At 42.3% G+C, this 21,736-nt stretch overlaps 1 protein-coding gene across 15 annotated transcripts in view; it reads left to right on the top strand.

The window, feature by feature from the left end:
- The window catches only part of CHRM3 (cholinergic receptor muscarinic 3), a 453,733-nt gene that overhangs the window by 411,758 nt on the left and 20,239 nt on the right, over nucleotides 1-21,736 (top strand). For 2 of the 15 annotated variants that reach the window (XM_070263560.1, XM_070263771.1), the window contains 2 exons: nucleotides 13,755-13,929; nucleotides 14,065-14,123. The exons of 11 other annotated variants lie outside the window; for them this stretch is intronic. The gene's annotated coding sequence lies outside the window, so the exon portion shown is untranslated. The remainder of the gene's footprint in view (nucleotides 1-13,754; nucleotides 13,930-14,064; nucleotides 14,124-21,736) is intronic. 2 more of the 15 variants (XM_070263481.1, XM_070263720.1) reach the window with 1 other exon arrangement.

Genomic DNA, 21,736 nt, shown 5'->3' with positions numbered 1-21,736 from the left:
ATAGCACATTAATAGGAATGAATCACTTGCTAAATTAAAAGTAGAGATAACCAATGAGTACTTGTATTTTTCGTGGCAGTAACTTGGCTGAAGAAAACTTTCTGAAGACAGGTAGCATCAAGAGTGTCTTTAAAACTTACATGATTTTGTAGGAGGCTGTTTAAAGGACTTGAAATTCATATAGAAGCCACAAGGGTACAAATGAGTGAGTGGCAAGTTCGGGGCACACAGAAAGTTGCTAAAGCAAAAATCAGATGAATAACTTTCAGTAACTGATCCCAGTATTTATAAGAAAAATGGTAATGTCTCAACACACATCCCATCAGGAAAGAACCAAAAAAAAATTTTGACATTTCCATTTGAAACCAGAAGGTCTCATATTTGGTAGATGAAAACTAAGGCACCTTTCCCAAGTTGATTTATAATGATTCTGCAACAAATAGGCAAAATATTAGTCTGTTCCCTAAAGATGAGGAGATGAGGTTTATTGCTTTCAAGGATGAAAAATATAAAATAATCAAAAAATTGTGTGTGCATGTGTGTATATATATATATATATACATATTATATATATATATATATATATACATATATATATATCTTATCATTTCAAAAGGTTTTGAACTTACAAACTAGGTCTCTGGAAACTGAACTAGGATGTGCCATTTGTTTTTATCTATATCATTTTAAAATTCTTCGTATCATTTAGTGATGTCAGAGGCTCTCTTTGAGTAATTTGGACTGTCACTCAAAGTGCCTTTATTTTACCTTGTCTGGGTCCATGAAGAGGACCTGGAAGGCAGCTGGATAAGCATAATGAATGAAAGCACAGTCAGACTTTCTAGTTCACTTGGACACAAAGGTTAAAATAATTTATCAACTGACAAAGGGTTTGTTCAATTACCCATAAGTCTTTAATTCTGTTTTACCACTCTTGCTATCTGTCTGAAATCTTAGATGTTATAACACAATCTGAACTTGCTTTGGGCATTACCTAGTGTGGTCCCTCAGAAAAATAGGCAGTTCAGTGATATAGATGTTAATTAAGATTGTTTATCTTTTAGAAATATGGCGATAAATATGTATAGAAGGCAAAGATTACATAGGTCACACTGTGTCCATCATAACTCTTATGGATTACCAAAGAGCAAGGTGACCTCAAGCTATTCACTTAATGATGCACTTGGTCATTTTACTGGACAGCAAGAAAGCATCAACAGTTAAATTCATCGATCAGTTTTGAGGATCCCTTTAAACTGGCATCCTTGTTGAGATTTCACAATATTGCACAACCAGGTGGTGGTGTTCTTTAATCACACACATGAATGCATTCGGTCTGAGTGTATATTGGCTCATCCCTTTCCTCCTCCACACTTCCCCCTTTAGAGCTGGCTCTTACCTTTTATTGTCACTTGAATCAAATCAAAGAAGAGCAGAAAGGAATAAGAAGAGGAACATTAGTACTTGGTGGTTTGAGTATGTGTTCTGAAATCAGATTGCCTAGATTCCTATTTTGGTTCTTCCCCTACCTACCTATGAAATGGGCCCCAAGTTACTTAAACTTTCCGTGGCAGAGTATTCTCATTTGAAAAAGAGAGATGATAATCATACTTGCTTCATACAGTGTAGGGTTTTTTTTCAATTGAGGTAAAATTTATATAACATAAAATTAACCACTAGCCATTTTAAAGTGTACAACTCGGCGACATTTGGTACTTTCACAGTGTTGGTAACGATCACCTATCTCTAGTTTAAGATATTTTCATCACCCCAAAGGAAGTCCCATAGACTGTAAGCAGTCACTCCCCATCCCTTCTATCCCCTTGGCAACCACCAATCTACTGTCTCTATGGATTTGTTTATTTGGATATTTCATATAAATGGAATTATATAATAAGTGACCTTTTGCGTCTTACTTCTTTCACTTAACATAATATTTTCAAAGTTTATCCACATTGTTCCATGTATCAGTGCTTCATTACTTTTTATGGCTGAATAATAATCTATTGTATGGAAATACCACACTTTTTTTTACCCATTCATCAGTTTATGGACATTTGGGTTGCTTCCACCTTTTGGCTATTATAAATAATGCTGTAAAGAACATTTGTGTATAGGTTTTTGTGTGGACAAGTGTCTTCATTTCTCTTGGGTATATACCTAGGAGTAGAATTACTGGGGCCGATGGTAACTCTGTGTTTAACCATCTGAAGAACTGCCTGACTATTTTCCAAAGTGGTTGCACCATTTTACATTCCCACTAGCAGTATATGAAGGGTCCAATTTCTTCGCATTCTTCCCAGTACTTGCTATTTTCTTTTTTCTTTTTATTTTTTTCATTGTGGCCAACCTAATGGATGTTAAATGGTATCTCATAGTGGTTTTGATTTGCATTTACCTAATAATGAATGAGGTTGAGCATCTTTTCATGTGCTTGTTGGCGTGATACCATTTTTTAAGAAGGATTGATTGAGTAAACATTAGATAATACTTATGTAGAATATGCCATGTGTCAGTGTGCTAAGTACTTTACCTGTATATACATATATACGTAATCATTTAATCTCGAGATAGGCATAGTATAATTATATGTAAAGTATTTAGAAAAGCGCTTTGCAAAAATAAATGTGAATTAAAAGGGAACAACAGAGAAAATGAGCATAGAAAAGAACATCATAGCTTCCTTTACTTACTATACCATTGGTTAACATTTATGACTGAATATTGAAAAGATATCAGAGTTGTTTCTCCTGCCTTCTCTGGCATACCACAGCACGCCAGATGGACAACCACTTCCTTGCTTTTGGTTCATCAGCATTGAGGATTTGTTCTTAAGGTAGCCCAGAAGTGCTTGTAAGGCTTTGTTTGTGCATCAACTCGAAAGAAGTCCTAGTCTAGTTATATGTTTGTTTGTTCGTTCACTCATTCAGCAAACATGTTTTGTGCCTATTATATCCAGCTTCTGTTCTAGGAGCTCTGTGATAGCAATTTGCAAAAATAACGAGGGACCTTCCTTTTGGAGCTTACATTCCCAGGGCAGAACACAGAGAGTAAACAAATAGTGAAATAAATACATAGTACATCATGTGGTGGTGAGTACTATGGAGGAGAAGAAAGGGAGGAAGGGACATGAGCACCGAGAAATGCAACTAAGGGTCAGAGTATGGAGATAGGATTTTAAAGAGAGGATCTGTGAAACCAGATTGAGAAAGTGGTATCAAGTCTTGTCCCACAGCTCCTCAGCCAAATTCCTCCTCCTTCCCCGTCTTTCCCTTTAGCCAATCCTCCTCCTTCCCCTCCTCTCCCTTTAGAGTCCCCCAGTCTAGGAGTGAGAGCAAAGGAAGAGGGGATGGCAGGAAGAGCAGCCACTGGAAGTACAGCGGTATTCGAGTGGCTTTGATTTTCTTTTTAGCCAATCAGAATCCAGAGAGGAACCTCAAATTCAGCCACTCCTTTAAACTGCTAGGGGAAAATCTGCACTTTTTTTTTCATACCCAATCATAATTTTAAGAAAGAGTGACAACATGACTATTTTATTCTTTCTTTACTATTTGCACATGACTCAAAGATTTGGTTTTCCATTTATCACGGCCTATTTATAGTAGCTAGAAATATAAGCTTAGCCATTAGCAGGGACATTTCAACCAACTAACAAACCTAATTTTTCAGAAATGCCCAACTCAGCTACAAGCAAGAAATAAGGTGCCAAGTGTGTAGCTAACATCAGAGGTTAGCATAAAACTATTTACCAACAGACATGGCTCAGTTACTACACAGTCAGGAAAGATTCTGGCCTTAAACAGTGGTGTGGCCATGACAGTATGTGTCAACCAGATACACCCCTTGTCTAAGATCATTCTTTCCCTTCCGTACTTAGATCCTCTTGCATGAATTAAAGAGGCAGGGATATATTTGGGAGAAATTAGACAAAGACAGACTTGGGTTTGATTCTTACTTCTAGCATAAAGCAGTGTGGTCTTGGGCAAGTCCATTTCTTTATCTATAAAATGAATATAATACTTATTTTACAGGATTTTTGTAAAAACTACATATAGTGGATAAAAAGGATCCAGGACAGCATCTGAAACAGAGTAGTCACTCAATACATTACAACGGTAGCAACCGTTGTGCTTGTGGTTACTGTTGTTGATAGCATCTGGCCAAAAGCACCCTGACCACAGGTGGGCATTGAAGGAGCTTCAGAGATGCTCCAAGCCTCAAATAACGCAAAGGCTGAAATGTGCAGCCCAAAGAACCTGACACTCAGCGGTGGGAAAGGAAGTCTGTCTTCTCTAAATTGTATGCAGTTACAATGAGAAGAAAGCTGCCTAAGGAATTGGCAGATGGGGGAAGTTGCTCAGACAGTTGGAGCTGAGAATGAAACTCAAATCAGAGGGTTTCTGTTCAAATATCAGCTCGCCGTTTACTAGGTCTGTGACCTTGGGCAATTTACTTAATCACTTCACATAAAAGAGAGGCTGTTATCTCTTTTATAAAATGGGACCATAGTAATGTCTATGAAAGTTCACTGTAAACTACAAAGTACTATACAAAAACATTATTATTATTAAAGTGGATGAATACCTACATTTTCACATTTAACAAGCATAGTATCAAAAGTATATAAGCCTGTAAATTATTAAAAATATGCTTGACCATTAATTATTCCTAAATATACATGTAGCAACTGATAGGGTGGAATTGAGAAATTAGTCTAGGCAGCTCAAATTCTTAACATCAAATGCACCAGTGGTATAGCTTATTGAAAAAATTTGAAGCATTTCAAATATCTTTTAAACTAATCCCTAGCAGTTACGGTCATATCTATTATTTTGTTCTTATAATATCCTGTGAGCACTGTTATTATTATTCATATTCGGAGGGTAAGTAAATTAAAGACCACAGAAATATGGCCCCCAATACCTCATAAGTCACTTAGTGGGGGGGGATTATGACTAAAATTTAGGAGGTTGTTTTTCTTCTTATCATTAATGACTATTATTAATAACATTCAGTTTATATTCTATTGAGTGCATTCTATGAGTCAGGCCCTCTGCCAGACCCTAGGGATTCGATGTGAGAAAAAGAAGCTATGGAGCTTATCAAAGAGAAGAGAACTGTTAGTCCAATAACCACATAAATAAACATAAAATCTCAGAGAAGCATTTTTGAAGGCAAGCGTTTTTGTACTATAGGAGCCTACAATGGAAGATTGATGTAAATGGAGGATCAGGAAAGATTTCCTGAGGAAGCAATGATGGAGTTGAGATCTGAAGGATAACTGTGTATTGACGTAGCAAGAATGAACATAAAGAACATTCCAGACGGAGGAAACAGCCTGAGCAGATTGTAGTGAAGAGAAACAGGGCCAACGTTAAAGACCACCAAGGCGTTGGTGTGCAAGGATGGTGCAGAGAAAGGTCCAAGATGAGGCTGGAGAGGTAGGCAAGGGTCAGCTCATGGAGGGCCACATAGGGCCTTGTAATTGTGCATGTGACCAAGTGGGGCAAGGCAGGGGTACAGGATGTGGAGTAACATGTTTAAGGCCACATGGACTCATTAGTCCCCTTTTCACAGAGCACCTAGCTAAGCTCCTGAGAGGTGAAAGACAGCTCTAAGGCGTTTGTAAATGTCCCTGAGAAATTCAGATGGAGATCTTCCAATCCAATGTTTCATTTTGTTCTCTTGTTCTAGGCCTTCCTAGTTCTAGGAATTTTAGTAAGTGATTAAGCTGATTAAATCATTAGAAAAGTGAAAGAATGTTTTAGTAGAAAGAAAAGAATAGTTTTTGGAGACATAAACAATTTTACAGATGGGAAATTAAATTCTCTGAAACAGGCCTCTCTTGAGACTATCTGTGGAGCCCAGACTAGAGCCATCAGAAAAAAACCCAGCAGAACAGCTGGCAGTAAATCAGCCTTCCCCTCTGGTTTGCAGTGTGGGACGAGCATGACACTCTCCAGACCCCAGCTTCTCAGTTTAGATAGGGTTGCTTGTTTTAACGAAGGCTGCAAAATCAAGGAAGAGACTGCCAAGCCTTCTGAAACCTACAGAATTTCATCATGATTTTCTGAGTGTTATCTACTATGTAAACACAGGGGGAAGTTTGCCAAATTTCTCCATAATTATGGAGACTTATAGAAAACACAACTTTCAGGCTAGTTTATTTCCCTCTTATGTGAGAAATCTGGGCTGTGAAAAGGGAAACTGTGTCAGAAAATTGAAACATCCCTGCAGCGTAACTTCTTGGACAGTCGTCAGCCCGTTGACTTCATTTATAGACGAAATTGGGGAAAAACATTCATAAGTACAGGTTTATCAAAATAATCGGTGCAGTGATGACTAGACTTTGGGAGTCATTAAATGACAATTTCAATTGTTATTTTTACTTTTTGTCTTTGCAGAGTCCCAAGAGGATAGCAGAACACATACAAAAAAATAAGGATTGAAATTTTAAAATAGCTCTTAGAGGTAGAGATTTGCAGGTAGAGTGTGTTTGAACACGTAGGCAAATAATTAAACTTAATGTTTTGATAGTTATTAATTTGATTTCTATAAGTGGCCTATTACTTAGTAACATGTGAAAATAAATATGACTAAGACAGTTGCACTGCCTCATAAAGCAGAAAGCAAAGTAAGGAGCTTCTAGGCTCTGAATCACCAACGTGCAGCCCACGTTCATGAACCTTTCTATTTGGCTATGTGGGTCAAAGCATATATTCCTACAAATTAAGGGATGCTTTAGGGTAACAATCACAACTGTTTTCCAATTTATTTTCAACCTTGTAATTCTAAATGAAATGCTCGTCAAAAAAAGATTTAAAGAAAAATGTCCCCCACCTTTGGATCATTAAGGTAGATGTTAGGTTACAGAATCCATTTATTTAAATAAATGATTTTGAGCCTCAAGATATCAGGAGGCATTTTTGCCTTGAGGGAGCCTCCAGTCTAGTTTTGAGACTTGGAGTGGGAGGTGGGAGGCTGATAGAGGATGGAACCAGAACTCAAACCGGGGCCTGTTTAACTCCAAACCCTGTCCTCCTAATGGCTAAACCTCATCATCTCATATTATTTGGGTTCTTAAGACGCAAGGAGGACACGCTTTGGATATAAGCTCAGACCTTGTTGCTCTGAAGGCAGAATGATATGTTCAGCAGTCCTCTGAGAGGATGGGACAACGACTGGTCTTTATTCTGGTTGTAATAGCAGCACCTTCAGTGACCCAGCCAGCATCTTACCAGGCCCTGCGTAGGCAGGGCCGCCTTCTGTGTGGGCACCTCAGACTCAGAATCCCCCGGAGCAGGACACATCAAGGCCTGAGTCGCTTTACAGTATGAGTGACCTCACTGGCCAGAACCTTGTTCCAAAGCTCCTTAGTCCACCCAGTGGAAGCAATCTTATCTAATCAGTAGCAGCCAGGGAGGGTAGCTGAGAGAACCACCAGTGGCTGCTTCCTTAAAATGGGAACGTGACAAGCACTGAGTCTAGACAGTTTCCAAGGGGAATTCTACCAAACCTTTTAAGAACAGATTACCCAGTGCTGTTAAAAGTGTTCCAGAACAGACTGGAGTAGGGGAGAGGACCTAACAATTTCTTTAACAAAACAAGCATACAATGCTATAAAACTCGCAAAGGGAAAAAACTACCAAACAATTTTATTTTTGAAAACTGATGGACTGACCGTAAATATAATGGTAGCAGACAGGATACAGCAGCACACTAGAAACAAACACCCCATGACCAAGTCTTGGATATTCCCAGAAAGTAAGAATCCTTCACCATTTTGAAACCTATTAATACAATTCAGTGCACTAAGAGATCTAAGGAGAAAAATAATATGCTCTTCCACATAGATGCTGAAAAGATATTTGATAGAATTCAATCCATTCTTGACCAAAAATAAAAGATATATATAGAAATGTAACATCTTCACTCTCAAAGTAGCATCAAGTCTAAAGGGGAAAGACTAGGAGCATTTCCATCAAATCAGGAATAAGACATGGATGGTCACTACCCCCGTTATTACTAAAATTGTTTTGAAGTTGCTGCAATCAAACAAGAAACTAGAAGTATGAAAGTTTTTTTAGATGATTCTCTTGGATTCTGTAAGTATGGAATCGTATGCAAATTAAACTATCCAAGACCTCATTTTTTACCTATCAGATTGGAGAAGACTGACAAGCATGGTGACGTATTATGTTGTCAAGAGTGAGAAGAATCTAACACTCTGATGTGTTGCTGATGGGAGTGTAAATTGGCACATCTTCTAAGATGGAGAATGTGACAACATCTATCACAATTACAATTGCGTGTGTCCTTCAACCATCAAGTCCACTTCTGTGAACACTTACACCTATTAGTTATGTGTTACATAGGCACAAAATGAAGAAGGTTCATTGCAGCATCATGTGTGACAGTAAAAACACGGAAAAACCTAAACGGCCACCAGTCAACTCAATTGTGATCCTTCCATACAGTGGTGTCTAATGCAGCCATAAAGAGAATGAAGAATCTCCTTGTGAAAGCATGTGGAATCATTCTCCTTGAGGGCATATTAAATGAGAAAAGGCAAATGGAGAGCAATATCTATAGTAAACTATTTGTGTACGGCATGCTCCTATTTGTATAAAAAGAGAAAAATTGAATATATAAACTTGTATATGAGTAAACTACCTCTAAAAGGAATCACACGATACGGAAAACATTGGTTGCCTATGGGGCAGAACACTGGGTGTCTGGGGGATAAGGATGTCAAGGAAACATGTTCAATTGGAGCTTTTGAATTTTGAACCATCTGCATATATTACCTCCTCAAAAAAATAAATGAATAAAATGCAAATTAAGAAAGGAAAGAAAAGGCAGAGAAAGAGCAGTGGAGTATGGCAGGAACTTAGAGTTGAGTGGTTGCTCTGGTCCAAGTGGCTAGAAGGACACATCACTGGAGTAGGGTGAAGGGCAGGAGGAGCCGTGTGGGCACTCCATGTCAGAGGAATGCTGGAGCAGAGGGGCAGGGCTGGGAAAGCGCGGGAGGGAGGATCTTCAAAGGGCAACAAACGGGAACTCAAGTTTGACCAGAAAGAGCAGAGCGAGAATCAAAGGTAGAACAGTGGGGCAGCATTGCCTACATTGGGCACCAGGCTTGAAGGGGGTCCATTTCACTTTGCGGACGATGGGAAACCATCAGACGCTTTTCTTTAGGGAAGTTCCATGACCAAAACTGTTCTATTAAAAGCTTCCCCTGTTACCAAAAGGGAGAATGAATTTAAAGGAAAAGGCACGGCACGGCACGGCAGCCACTTGAGCTCAGAAACTCATGCCTGTTCAGCCCTGCAGCCCCTGTGCCTGGAGCAGTGCCTGCTGCAGAGCAGGCAGCCATGCAGTCATGGCCATGAGCACTTACCACGTGCCAGACACTGTTCTAGCATGTTCCATGAAGGGCTGATTTAATCCTGGCAACAACCATTCTACTCTTGTCCCCATTTTACAGATGAGAGGAATTGGAGCTGGGAGTAGTAAACTTAGAAAGCTTACCCAAGGTCACAGCCAGGAAGGAGTGGAGCCTGGATTCACCAAGCACTTTAGAGTCTGTGCTCCTAAAGATCATTAAATTCTGTTTTAAATGCCTCTGTAAACTATGATTATGGCAGTGGACATGAACAGGAAGGCAAGGACTCAGGAAAAAAACAAAGACAACAGCACATAATCTGGGAAATATTAAGGTGACATCTTCACATTTACCATTAAATTAGAATGTGAAAGTAGTTTAAGGAGAAAGAAATGATAATGCAGCATATCCCATCATTCGTTCAACAAATATTATTAATTATTGTGTGCAAAGAAATTCACTTGACTGGATATATATCCCCACTTAAAATTTGCCTATTAAAAATAGTAAATATCCTTTACTATTAAGCACCTGGGATTAATAAATCTTTCCTTGGGATTTTGCATACATCATGCTATTGGATTCCAACAATCATGCAATAAAATAGATATCACTACCCCCATGTTACATGGGAAAAATGGATAATTATCCATGGAAACTGCTTTGCCAAAGGTCGCCAGCTGGTCTGTGGTAGATCCCCACTCAGACCTAGACCTGCACCGTCTCACTCTGGAGCCCTTGCCGAGGCTCCGAGCTGCATCTCTCAGCTCCCCCCTCCCTGCTAACCTCAGAGCAGGAAAGCTTGCACAGAGGTTTTTTCTAGCCTAGAGCTCAAACCCAAAGCCTCAATCAGGTACTCACAGTATGGAGAGACATTGCTCAAATTGAAATAAAGTTATAAAACAAATAAATATAATGCAGTGCCTCCTCCCTGACACCAACCCTGGAGAGGGTTGTTTTTAAATGAAGATTGTGCTGAGGACAGCAAAGCTTGTACATCCAAAATCAATGGGTATATGATAGTGTTCTGCATATTTGAAAACTGAATCAGATCATAATAGGAATATATCCACTAGGACAAGGGCATTTTCTAAGTGATGCTGAAAGTCACATACAGTATGCAGCTTTCATGATGAGAGAACCTAGGAGCATACCCACAGAAATATAGTGTATTCTTAAGCTATGTCTATAGCCATGGCTGCTGGGGCCCAGGCACAACACACTGCCTCCTATGTTACCTTCCATCTCTCCCCCAAAGGCAGCCGTAGACTGACTGCAGAACTGGCGAAGTCTCCAGTCCCCAGAAGTGACAGGGTGCCAGATTTCTTTTGGTAATCAGTGTCCTTTCACATGGACTTTGGAGGAGCCTGCTGTCACCTGTCTTGTATTGAGCCAGACATGGGTGAGCAAGGCGGAAACTGAGGCAGAGCAGAAGCCCACTGATGGCATACCCACAGCACTCCTGTTCCAGACGCTTCCTTATCCTTCCTTCTCCTGCCTTCCACACACTGTAAAGAAATATGAAACACAGACCCCTGAAGGAGTTAGCAAGAAAGTACTACTGTGTGGATGAGAAATTAAACTGCTCAGCAACAGCCTTGGGCGCTTTCAGAGAACATACGGGAAGTACTGTAGCATGTTGTGGCCTCCCGTAACCTTGAAGGATAATGCTACATGAGGGTACCCTAGTACAAATTTCCACTGGGCATGTTTATCTTACAGCTCTCACTAAATACCGCATGTACTTATTCACATGGTGTAGCTGGACTGCCACCCAGGGACCACGTGGAGGTGCTGTTCTCCTTATAGTCTCTCTGTCTGTCTGTCTGTCTGTCTCTGTAAATGGCTGCTCCTGACCTTAAATGCTAATTGAAATAGATAGAGGTATTTCAAAAGAAACACCCCAAACAAAGCCCATTTCACTGTGAATGTTAAGCTGCTGTTTCCCTCACCCTCAGCTTCAAGCCAAGTCCATGTCCCCATCCCAGGAAGTCCTCAAGTTCATTCTCAAGCACCATCAGATGCACAGCATCCTCCTTTACCTCCCTCCCCCCGTCTCCCTGGCCAGCTGAATAAAAGAAGAGCCACTTCTTTTCCACTACAGATCAGCCATGAATCGGGGAAAAGACCTCTGAGCCTAGAGTCCCATCTTAGCCTTGCAGGAGTAAATGAATTCATGAAAGTATAATGCTGAGAATGGAGCCTTGGCTCCTAGTAAGCACAGTTGTTATTACTAATGCTGTGACTTCATGTCTTTGAGCTTCAGTTTCAAGAGTGAGAAAATGTGGATAACAGCCTGCCTCACGGGAAATGAGTATACCCGCAAAATCACGTTCTAAATCTTAGGTCGAGTTCCCTAGAAGCAGAGCTGGGTGCATGGGCGTGGGGAGGTAGGGGAGGAATTCCTGGGCCAGTGCTGATGGGGGAGTGTTCTCAAGAGCCGAGCAAGGATAGGTCCTGGCTGGAGCCTGCTTCAGCCTGATCCCAGGAGAGCTCTGGGGCCCACCTGTACCTCAGAGTTGGTCCCACCCTGAGGCAGGGTCCCAAGGTGAGCTGCTGTGAGTTATCAGCCCCAACATAGCAGGGCAATGGGAAGGGGAGGTCTGTGCTCCTGGTAAATGGAGGGAGTGTGTGCAAGTGGGACACCAGGACACCAGGAGCACCAAAAAGAGCCATAGAACATCATAGATACAGTCTGTCCACCAGGTGTGAGGCAGTGTGATACAAACTGAGAGCTCAGGCTCCAAGAAAGACCACGGAGTTGAGACGCAGTCCTAAAACTGATGGGAGGCAGGTCAGAGTGGTGTTTATTCATTCTTCCCCACTTCGGGCTCTAACCTCTCCATCTGAAAAGAATATGCAGTCAAAACAGTCTTGTAAGCCTGGAGCATGATAATTAAGCAATTAGATGAGACACTGAATTCACTTGACCCAGAGGCCTGCAGCTTTCGTCGAGGAGAGGCGCCTTAAGTGGCCTCTCCCTGGGCTGCAAGATCCACCACAGGCAAAGGCCCGGTCGCCTGGCACAGCCTGAGTCAACTGACCACACTCTCCGGAGCGAGCACATCCCAGACCTGCGTCCACCCCCAAATGTCCTTTCCTCCCTCTGACCCCCAGAGCTGTCAATTGGAACCTAGTACTGTATTTACTGCCTCTTATTAGGTGTTATCTCTTCATGCGCATGTATCTTCATTTGCCCAAATTGTGAATTTCTGCAGGGAAGAGCTGTGTCTAAATTTCTTTTTGTGCCTTGTTCTGCGTGGGTGTTTGGTGACTGTTCGTCGCTGGGACATTCATTATTTGATGATTAGAGCAAGCGACAGAGGTTTCAGGCAGTTGGAAAGAAGCGGGGAGCCTGTGACGGGAAGGAGCGCTTGGAGTCACTTGCAGCTTATTGATTTTTGGTTTCGGATATGTTGTTGTCTGTTCAGTTTGGGGGCCGTTCCGGTGTTCTTGTTGGTGAGCGATTCCTTGGTGCTGGAAGCCGAGTGGGATTAAGGCACGTTCTACAAGGTGTTCCCGGGAAGATTCTAAATGTGTCAACAGCACAGTCCCTGCACACAAGGAGGTGATTATCTAAGGAGGGAAAGAATAGGCATTTGTATGCGGTGCTGACAGAAGGAAATAGATCTAGAAGTCACATCTCTATACAGTCACCTGTTTATAGCTAGGGACATGAAGAGAGGCAAGGAGTGAAGAGCTGAGCGGCCGTCCATTTCCCAGGGACGTTGCAGTTGTCCAAATAAGCAGAATTACCCCTTCCGGGCAGGGGCACAGATGAAACCTGGTCTGTTAGTTTCCTGTGCTGGCCTTCAGTTGAGTCATATGATGAGGATTAATATTGTTTGTTGAGTGTCAGCAATGTGCCAGACATATGACACCATCCCTTCCTGGGAGCACAAAATGGATCAGCTGACAAGGTGGCTCAGTCTCAGAGGTGAGCAGTTTCAGAGTTTTGCGGGCTGCTTTTACTGTTCATTTGTCCTTTGGATACTTTTTCCCCCAAATTTCACCTGGTGTTCTGGGAAGGAAGAAAGCACCTCCTATGTGTTCTGTGCTGGGCGCTCACTCTGAGGCTGTGCTGCTGGACTAGCGGTCAGCCTCGTCAGCCACCTTCCTTAATATTAAAATCTGTCTAACGCAGAACTGCTCTAAAGAGACCCTGCTTTCCATACGTTGTCACTGGTGCATTGAATAGGTGAGTGATCACAGGTGCTGGTGTGTTTATCCTCTTTTTGACTCAGACAGGACATTCATTAATCTTTGCCTGAGGCATCCCTGAAAGCCAGCTTCCCTTCCAGTGAGCAGGCGGAATAATGATAACAAACTACAGAGGTGATTGTGTTTTCCTCCTCCTTGTATTATCCAGACTCACAGTGTATGCGCTGCGATTCTGATCTAAGGTACCGTGACTGACCACCCGCCCCCGCCTGCCCCCAGCAGTGTCTCCGCTTTGAGATGTGTTCCCAATGGTTCTGCAAAGTTTGGACTGGGGAATCACTCCACACTTAAGAGTGAGAGAAGATGATCAAGAAAAGCCGAAAGTTAGTATTATAATAGTATTTCTTTAAATACACCATACTACATATAAAGAGGATGTCTTGGGTTGAAAGAGTGAAGGATGGCTGGGGTGCACCACAGACTAGCCTAGGGGGTTATTATGTTATTTTCTGTTTCAGATTCAGTATGGATGGAAATCAGTGCTGCAGGAAGCCTGACTCAGAATGCAGGATTAGTGGTTCGTTTCTACTTCGCTCTGCTTTGTCTTGTTTTATTCATTTGTAATATGTCTCTGTTGTCATATTTTGTGCAGATACTTACGGTTCCATGAGCCACCCAACCTAATAGGGATTCTGGAGCTCCAGTGCTTACTGTGGCCTTCACCTAGAATAGTTTCTCCTTTTCTCATCAGTAAAAGGCAGCATTCCCAAATATTGCCAAATATGAAAATTTTTGGCATTGAAAATTTTAACTGGGACCAAGAATGAAAAGAGTTCTGGGGCCATAAATATGTCCATGTTTATATACAGCCTCCCTACTTCTGATTAATTTCAACAGTTGTGTTGATGCAATTCTAAAAATAGAAGCAAAAAACAATTAATCCGTGGCTGTTTGGATAAACTTGGTAAAGTGGCCAGCACTGCTCACCTCCGCCGTAGCCTCTGGTCACTTTGGGAACTGCTGGTGTTTCTTCTGTCGGCGAGGCCTGTGTTCCGGGCTCGCTCTAACCTGGAGCTAGAGGCTAGAACACTAGGTCAAGGGGGACTTATGTGTTTAGAAGGGTGGCAGCATAGTGTGGTCAAATACAGATTTTCCATGAGTCAGAAGATCTGAACCTTTGTCACGTTGCCACTTTTCAGTTTTAGACTGAAACTCTAAAGGCCTCAGTTTTCATGTTGTAAAACGAGGTGCTGACCTCATGTGTTGGTTGAAGTTGGCAGGCTGGTGACTACCTTCCAGCTCTGACACCCTGTGACAGATCACAGCACCAATTACGCCCAACAGATGTTTGACATGGCTGAGCCAGAAAGAGGAGCAGCTGTGACGAGAATCCTCATGAACAGAACTTACTCACCCGCTACGCGTGAGAGGGGCCCAAACCCAAAATCACCTCCACAACTGAGCAGTATGGGGCTAAATGATTTATCCAGAAAACTGAGAAGAGGCAGGTGGCGACATACATCGTTTCCTGAGGCAGCCCCCTTTAAGCCTGGGTCCTCGGCAATCTACTTTTATACAGAAAAACGAAAAAATGGTAAACATTGTACTTGTGAAAATGTCCAATATCAGCAGAAGTATAAAAATCAGAATATAACGTTCTGACAGCCTGCAGTCAGGCTGGACTGTGGCATATTTTTAGCATCGTGGGTATGTTTTTTCAAGTCATATACACGCTGTGATAGATGTCATGAATAGACCTCAAAAATCAGCAGGCTCTGAGTCCCTCAGAGCATAAAGCCACCTGCACGAAATGGTGTTTTAGTCCAGGTTTCTCTCGTTCAGCTTGAAAGTTTTATAGAACCACCCTCTGGTGCCTATTTTTCCTTCCTAAACTGCATGAAGAATCTAGGACCAGAAGATTGTTGTCTCTAGAAAGTACTTTTGAAATGACCCAATATAGGAATTGCGAGGGAAGCACAGCTCTCCATGGGATCTCCAAACAGCTTTAAAATCATGGCTGGGCCCGCGAGGACAGTCAGGATGGATGCATCCGGACACAGCCGGGGTCTTCACGGCTAGAACTGTAAAGAAGCTAAAAGCCCACCCTGGGAACATGATAATGGGAGGAAACTTTTCTAAACACTGCTTTGTCCCTATCGCTTCCTGTTGAAAAATTGGGGGCAGATCTCTATTAGTTTTAGATGAGTCTAAACTCCAAAACCAGGCCCCGCACAGTTTGCTGTTTCTCTGCCTCTCTGTCTTTCTCACATTTCTCTGTATGTGAACTGTCTGGGACTGGCACCCTCGTTTCGTTTTCCTCTGCCTATGCCAAGCAATTCCTGATCCTGGACTTTCCTTCCGAATCCAGGAACTGGCTCTTTACAAGCCAGCTAACGTCCCCCTCTCCTCCGGGTTCTGCTCATAACGATCAGGCTCTCAGCACGGTGCTCACTGAATTCTGAATACATGAGGACTGTCACTTAGCTAACGCCAACCATGTGCCCAGCACCAACTAGGAAATTTACATGTATCCTCTTATTTTATCCTCACAAGAACACAAAGAGTTAGGCGTTATGTCCATTTTATAGATGAGGAAGCTGAGGCTCAGGAGAACAAGTGACTTGCCAAAGGTACCAGCACGAATCTATGGAACCGCTTTTGAACTTAGTCAGTTTGAACTCAGTTTGAACTTCACTGTAGGTTTCCTTCACACAGTGTCCTTGCAACTTTAGTTTAGTTTTAGAACGTATATGTATCTTCATGTATGTGTTCAATGTCCAAGTCAAATTTAACCCTAAAGGCAGGGTCAGTATATTATATATCTTTGTATCTGTCTGACTAGCAAAATGCTCAAAAAGTAGTTGTTCACAATTCAATCATTTCACAAATACAGTTGAATGCAACTATGTGCAAAGCCTGCGTCACGTCCTGCGTAATATTACGGCAGTAATTAGACAGACACCATTTCTGCCCTTCAGGACCCATAAGACTTGAGAGTAGGTGAGTGTTACAAAGAACGCTAAACATGTTTCTATGGCAGAGGTCCACAAACTTTTTCCGTAAAGGGCCAGAGAGTAAATATGTTAGGTTTTGCTGTCATCTGCTCTTGGTTGCAACCATTCAACTCTGTTGTAGCGTGAAAGCAACCGGAGACAACACATGAGCAAATGGGCCTTGCTGCCTTCCAGCAACTTTACTTATGGACGCCAAACGCTGAACTCCGTACACTTCCCATGCGTCACAAAATGTTATACTTGTGATTTTATTCTGAACCACTTAAAAATATAAAACCCATTCTTAGCTCGCAAGCCTTACAAAATAAGGGGCTTGCCAGATTGGGCCCACAGTCAACCCCTGATCTATATGGAACCGTGTAACAGCTGGGACCTAACTGAATTGTGTGTTTTATTGACAATAATGACATCAGGGGCTATATCTTAAGACAATGTTGTGTAGCCATTGTTGTTTTATGTTCATTCGACCTCAAATTGTTGGTCTTCTTCTCTTGGTGTTGGATTTAGCATGTTGGGGAAAATGAATTGCAACTGGTCAAAATTAACTGAAAGTTAATACTTTTCTATATAACATTTCTTATGATTTCCCTTGTTGTTTCTTCCAAGACAATATCAAATGAATTAAAGGACAGAAACTTCTATTTAATTGCTCCCTCCATCCCCAAATCAGAGCACTTATTGCCACTCCCACCTCCTCCCCCAATGCTCCCCCTTGGAGGTGGTCTTACACAATATTGGAGGAGAAGTAAAGAGAATCCTCAATACTTGACTACATCTTTATCTTTAAATTGTGGAGATGGGGGCATCAAAAGGTTGATTCCATACCTTTCCCACTGGTAACTTGCTGAGTGACTCCACTTTTGTTTAACAGTCAAGACTGAAGAGTGGTGGAACCAGCACTGGTTCAGTCTCAGCTCTCCTCTAGATGTTAGTGGTATTAGCCCATTAGATAGGAATTAATTGAATAACCGGCTTCGGTATAAGAGGTCTTCTTGCATAACTTAACTATTAGTTATATACAGAGATAAAGAGCCCCCACATCCTTATTAGTGATCTGATTTCTAAATGTTAAAATATTGGTGTGCATTTATTGTTGACACAACACTACTTACAGCTCCTGTGGTTATCAGCTTCAGAAAGCAGCTGGAGGTAGTGTAAGCAGAAAGGAGAGTTGGTGATATGATAGCGAGGTAAAGCAGGAAACCCAAGGCTGGGAAAAGGGCCAGGCTTATGTGGAACCCTAATTGGGAGCTGGAAAGCCATTTGGGCCCCAGGCAGGACTATGCCTGCAGCTGTGCCCCAGTCCTCTGCAGACCAACTCTCTCCACGTCTCTGTATAAGTGTCCTGAGTGTTCATCTCCACCATGCCTGAGACTCACCTCCACTGACCTGTTCACTGCCCTTCAGTCCCAAATACACATTCCTGGGAGGGAGAATGCCATCCAACCTGCTTGGGTCAGTTCACCCTGGCCAATCCTGTGTGCCAGCACCATGGGGTTAAACAGCCAAAACTAGGAAGCCAGAGGGGTTTTACTGAGGTAACTCTACATTTGGGGTTCACTATATATATATTTTTTTTAATTTTGGTTATGCCAGCAATCAGTTCCCCAGAGTGTTTATTTTCAATCCTTTCATGAACTTTACTTTTTATAGCTTAGCTTGCAGGGTCACCAAAGGATGTCACAGACGAGGCACATGTGCAAAAAGTCATTTGCTTATTGAACAACTCTCAGGAAAAGACAAATATCATTTTGTTTTCACCTTCCACGCGTCACAGTTGATGCCTTAAACGGAGAGAGCAACTGCAAAATGTCTGGAAAATTGCTGCATTCGAAGCGGCTTACAGAAAATGGAGCAAATTTGTGTTAGAATTGCCATCTCTCTCCCTTCCTCTCTCTCAGAAACACACACACGCAGAGTCATCATGTTTGCTTGCAGTTTTAGTCTGTAAAAGGCACTCGGGTAATTTAGATTCCAGTTACAGAGTCTACCCTAATCATTCCTTCCGAACCTAATGGAAAGACTTTTATTTTGAAGCACAAAGGCATTTTTCTTTAAAATCCTATTGAGGACTTCGTGAGAACCATAGTCCTACTTTTAAAAAAGAATCAAATTCCTTTCTACTACACAGTAAATAAATTCCAACTGGTGACTGATAACACCAGTTGCCATTTACTTAGTGCCTATTACACGCTGGATACTTTTATACATTATTTCTAACTTTCAAAACTGCTGTGGAAAGGAATCTCTCCATTTTCCAGACCAAGAGACTGAGGCTACTAGAGATGAACTGAATTGCCTAAAGCCACACAGCGCTGTGAGAGATTCAAACCCAGGGGTCAGTTGACTGCTGCATGTTTCTTCCCATGAGGGGAAAGTCCAGAATTTTTTTAACAGAAAATTTTATGTGGTGACTATCTTCTCAGTATTTTTAAATTTTTAGATTTTAAAAATAAAATCTCTATTTCTGTCTCCTCCACACCCCATGTCCATCCCTCCGCTGCCTCTGTGCTGGACAGCTTGTCAGACATTAGGGAAAGGGGATGACTAAGCCCAGGCTTCTGCCCTCAGATGACCACAGGTGCTCAGGGAGGCAGGAATCCGACAGTTAAAAATGCAGTCGGTTTCATCCTTGCCATGTGACATGTGCAGGGAGCTCTGTGACTGCCCCACAGGGACACCTAACCCAGCCTGAGGAGGGACTCCAGCAGCATCTTCCTGGGCTTGACCAGGTGACCATGGAAGGTGAGGCAGACCTTCCAGGTGAAGAGAGTGGCAAGTGCAGATACAGTAGAGAGAATGAATCCAGACGCCTCTAAAACAGGAGTCCACCACCTTTGAGTGTGCATCAGAATCACCTGAAGGGCTGATTACAACACCACTGATTGCTGGGTGTTACCCCCAGAGTTTCTGATTCAGCAGACGTGGGGTGGGGCCCACGAACGTGCATTTGTAACAATCTCCCAGGTCATGCTGATGTTACTGGACCACCTTTGAGCAGCACTGCTCTAAACATTACCACCAGATAGCCTCTGTAAGTCATTCAACTGGGCTCTGCTTTCTAGGTTTTATCAGTTTGGTTTTATATCCACATTACCTCGGAAACCAGCTTTGCAAGGGTTATATATACTTACACATCCATAAATCTGTCAGGTTTCCTTTCTTCAATGTGAAAATTCCTCTGGCAAGGAAGCCATGAATTATTGAATTGAAAATTGGGCTCCCAGATGAACTGGCTGGTCCAGGCACAGGGCCACAGGCTGGCAGTGCCCGGCATGCAGAAGCTGCGAGCGCTGACAGCAGGAGAGAAGAGAGCACTGCGCCTCCTTCTCCGCCCTCCAGCCCCCTTAGAGAAGTACCTGCTGGTCCAAAACAAAGCCAGTCAACCACACATCCCTCCAGGCTCTCACACAGCTTCGAGTCTGTCACGCTGCTTCAAGAAAAATGTCCCCCTCCCCAGTCATGACAGCAGCACTAGACACACTTGACTTCTATCTGTTTCTGAGGGCCATGAAAATACAGTGGGTAGTTTCAAACATCTGCTCGTTGCCTTTGTCTGATATTCGCGTGAGTTCAGAAGAGGAAACAGCAGCGGTCCTAGTTCTCGGCTGAGGAAGCAGGGGGTAAGAGACTTAGGAACGAAGGCAGCAGGCGGGTGCTAAATGAAAGAACCCTGCACCAGAAAGTAGTGCCGGTTACTAAAGCTGCTGCCAACCGGCCTAACGAGGGGAGTGGGCGAGGGGAGAAGAAAGCGAAGGGGAAAAAATGAAACAAATGGAGAAATAAAACAAAAGTGCAAATTGCTTGGGACCCCACCCACAACCACACCTGGGTTATCATTCCAGTAACGGTCCTTTGTGTCACCCTGCCCTCAATGGCGTTTTTCCCAAAGCTTCCTAAATCCTAAATCAAACAGAAAGATCTACATCTCCAGATTTTACCTTAATTTTCCCAGGGTTCTTTCCCAAGCCACTGACTTGGAATTCACACTCAACCATCTGCTTCCGATGCCCTTTGAATAACTATTTAAAGTAAGTTGTTCGAGCTCCCGATTCACCAGTGGAAGAAAACCTTTTTATGGTTCTTTCCCTGAGAGGCAGAAGAAGAGCTGGACCGTTAGTGAAGCCCTGAGGAATTTAGAAACGCCGAGTTCCACAGAGTTACGACAGCTCATCCCTTCATTGTCCTCGTTTTACCCTTGAGAAAACTGAAGCCTACAGGGAAAAACTACTTGCCCCAAATCGTATGCTAATTAGTGCGGAACTGCGCCAGTGTGCAAGTGATTGTTAGTTGTTTTGTTTGATTTTACTTTATTTTGAATTAAGAGGTTTCCTGGAGATGCTAGTAACTATAATGACTATAGTCGTTTAACACTTGCCATTATCATCTCCATGTTCCTGTTTAGGAAACTGAGGCACAGAGTAATGCAGTAACTTGCCTAAGGTCTTGCACATCATTATTCATGCATATTTAGGAAAAATAGAGAGTAGCTCAATTGCTAACTGGCATGGGAGGAATAAAAAGGCAAATTTGAAGGAAAATCTAATCTATACTAAATTTTAACCTGAAATTTACAAATCTCTATAATATCGCATGTGTCTGTTACTACTCATGTAGCCTAGTGTTTTGTCACAAGTCATGATCTGCTAGGACCCCCGCAGCCCCTCGTGTAGGGCACACTGGCTGCACCTGCACAGGAAGTGGTCCATAAACCTCTGGTGAATTGAAATTGACGGACGAGTGTGACTTCCATTTCAGGAGACTGCAGCTCCAGAGGCTGCTTTCTGCATAGAAAGTATTCTCTTCAAGATTACTTGAGGATCATCTTGCCATTGTGGGTTAGAAAATACATATACAAGTATTTCCCTCCGCATGCAATGTTTTCTTTGTGGCTCAGGAGAATTTCCTCTCCATTTCCACCCCCTGCAGTCTAGCTTCTGTTGAAACATACAAATGACAACATTTAACCATTTACTCTGTAGAATAAGTGCCCTCTCCTTTTTGACTCATCATTCTAAAGTATAAAACAATTTGTTTTATCAAGAAGCAATATCTCAATGTCCCTAATGTTCCTCCACCCACTTTTTGCATGGCCCCACTTTTTATAATTTAGTCCTCAGGTTATGTGTCACTTCACTGTAGAGCCGACCCCTCCCCACATTGCCTAAATTAGAGC

This window comes from Equus caballus, chromosome 1 (genome assembly GCF_041296265.1).
Source record: "Equus caballus isolate H_3958 breed thoroughbred chromosome 1, TB-T2T, whole genome shotgun sequence".
Taxonomy (NCBI): Eukaryota; Metazoa; Chordata; class Mammalia; order Perissodactyla; family Equidae; genus Equus; species Equus caballus.
Note: the sequence above shows the minus strand (reverse complement) of the source record. Positions and strands in the feature narration are given on the sequence as shown.